General features: G+C 43.5%; 1 pseudogene; it reads right to left on the bottom strand.

Moving 5' to 3' along the window:
- Positions 1 to 261: 261 nt before the first annotated feature.
- Positions 262 to 379, bottom strand: LOC145033030 (5S ribosomal RNA; annotated as a pseudogene).
- Positions 380 to 2,510: the final 2,131 nt, after the last annotated feature.

Raw genomic sequence — 2,510 nt, 5'->3', positions numbered from 1 at the left:
CAAGTAAGAATGGCGTACCTTATTCATTAAGTTCATGAATACCACGAGTGTATTGGTCCTATCCGGAGGATATCACTACGGACTCGTAGCGTCCACATCGAGTTTGGAAGATTTTCCTTGGGACATCCTTCACTAACACTCGTAACTGGTGATATTCGGATCTTAAGTCCATTTTCGAAATGCACTTCATTCTTTGCAGTTGGTCAACCAATTCATCTCTGCGAGGCAGAAGGTAATGATTTCTAATGAAAATCCTATCGAGGTCCGCACCACGAGGGCTTCCCAAGGTGTTTCCCATCCTAGTACTTCTCTCGCCCAAGCTGTTTAACTGCGGAGTTCTGATGGGATCCAGTTCATTAGTGCTGGTATGATCGCACCCGCTGAAGTCTGTCTTCTTGAAGAATAAGACAGAAGCTCTCAAAGGTGAGGAGTTTGGTCTTCTCATTCTATTCCTGAGTAGTCGTTAAGCTATCTGAACAGTTCTTGTATCTCCATGGGCATAAGACCGTAGGGAGATCTAGTTATAGAAGTCATATTGGGTTCTAAGTTTGTTCGCATGGCAATGCGATTACTCGTAGTCTTGGACAGTCTCCATCCTGAAGTTCATATTAGAAGTCATACTTGGTTCATCAATCACAGTTTCGTGTATACGAGTCGTATATAATTAAGATTGAAAATGTAGTCGAATAAATGATTCTTCCTTAACCTCACATCCCAACGAGGAAAAGAAGTTAAAGTGGAATCATCAATTCTAAACCTGTAGAACCTTGATTATATACCACCCCAATGTATACATTCTTCAGTGATAGATCAACCGTATGGGTCTTTGGATTGAACTTGACGTACTGTACGAGTGGTACTTCGGGGAGGTTTTTCTATGGTTTCTTCGGAAAGGATAAGAAACATGAGGTACTCTTTGCATGAGTACTTCGGTGTTCTGGAATGACGGCTTTGCTAAAAAGGCGATTTCGGAGAAAGAGATGTGTGCACGAAACTGATATTGTGCGGATCGAATTGACTCAAGTTTTATGATAATGTCGGACTTACTTAGAAGTAAAAGAAATTAGATTTGAACATAAAGGCGTTACAGACAAAACACAGCGTTGCAACTTTTAACAGAGTTATAGTACTTTAGAGTAACTACAAGAATACTGCTACGAACAAAGTATACTACAAAAGGCAAGTATACGCAGCATGAGGGTCCCTTTAACTGACGGGATCTCGCAAAAGATAAGACTTGAGTTGCACTATTTTTAAACATGTTTAAAAGCATACATAATACCGACGATTGGAAGTGAACCTATACTATATTAGGGGTCCTTCGTTTCCTTTTTCCATTCTACGGTCAAACTCCTCCTGATTCGCCGTCGTTCTTCTTTGTTGGGCAGTCCCTCTTGAAGTGTCCCATTATGCCACATATATGGCATATCCGAGAGATTTCGACATTGGTGGTTGAAGTAATTTGTTGGATCCGAGTCCTACAACAGCTGGTAGTATGTCCATTCTTGTTGCATTTAAAGCAGTGTAACGGACGACAACTACCCAGATGATGGAAGCTGCACTTATTGCATTTTGGTAGGTTTCTGGCATACTGACTGGCTGGTGTAGGGACAATTAGGATACCAGAAGGGATGGTAGTAGGAGGTACAGATGCCGTGGCTGCGAAGGTTGCCATAGGTTGTTGTTTTTTGCTCGCCCCTTAGGGTGATTTTCCTTTAGCCTTAGCCCAGAACATTTGTTTGTTTTTCTTGGGCTTGAGATCCGGGGTGTCGTGGTAGTTTGTTGCACGTTGAGGTACTTGATTGTTACTTGGGTTGGAATTATTGTTAACAATCCCGCTAACATTCGCGTTGTTAGCGTTAAGGTGAGTCAGAACAACTGTAACGACCCAAAATTGAAGACCAAAAATTTCTTTTAATAAACATTACTTTAAGCAAAGTCATCATTCCAAAACATAATCAGAGTATTAATTTTCAAAACACGTGTTCGTTATCAGAGTAAACATTCTCATACTGTCTAATCTGTGGTGTGTGCCATGCGATCACCCCGAGCTCTTCCCTCCGCTACCGGTAGTACCTGAAACCAAAACTGAAAACCGTAAGCACGAAGCTTAATGACTTCCCCACCCTACCACATACCATGCATAACCACATACTGCGCACACTGGGCCACGCCTCCTGCCTTGGGCCTCTCCCGCTATAACGGCCCCGCCGCTCCAAGCCCCACCTGGCTTCGAGCCCCGCTCGGATACATATCTGTTTCACTAAGGCTTCGCATGTCACATGGCCTCGCCCGCCAACAAATAATAACACATAAACATATCACAACACATAAGCTAAACTCATACAACTGATCCTGTCCTAAGGCCTCGCCTATCCTGGGCCTCCCCTTTGTCCTGCTACTGATGAGTCATGGAACCCCGTCCACGCTCCTATTCGTAGTGAGATACGGGCCCAACCCACTCTCACTCCTTCCTTAACTTGGGCCTCGCCCCTGTTCTGCTACTAATG

This window comes from Lactuca saligna, chromosome 2, assembly GCF_052625555.1.
Source record: "Lactuca saligna cultivar CGN05327 chromosome 2, ASM5262555v1, whole genome shotgun sequence".
Classification (NCBI taxonomy): Eukaryota; Viridiplantae; Streptophyta; class Magnoliopsida; order Asterales; family Asteraceae; genus Lactuca; species Lactuca saligna.
The sequence above is the reverse complement of the archived record's forward strand: the minus strand, read 5'-3'. Positions and strand labels throughout refer to the sequence as shown.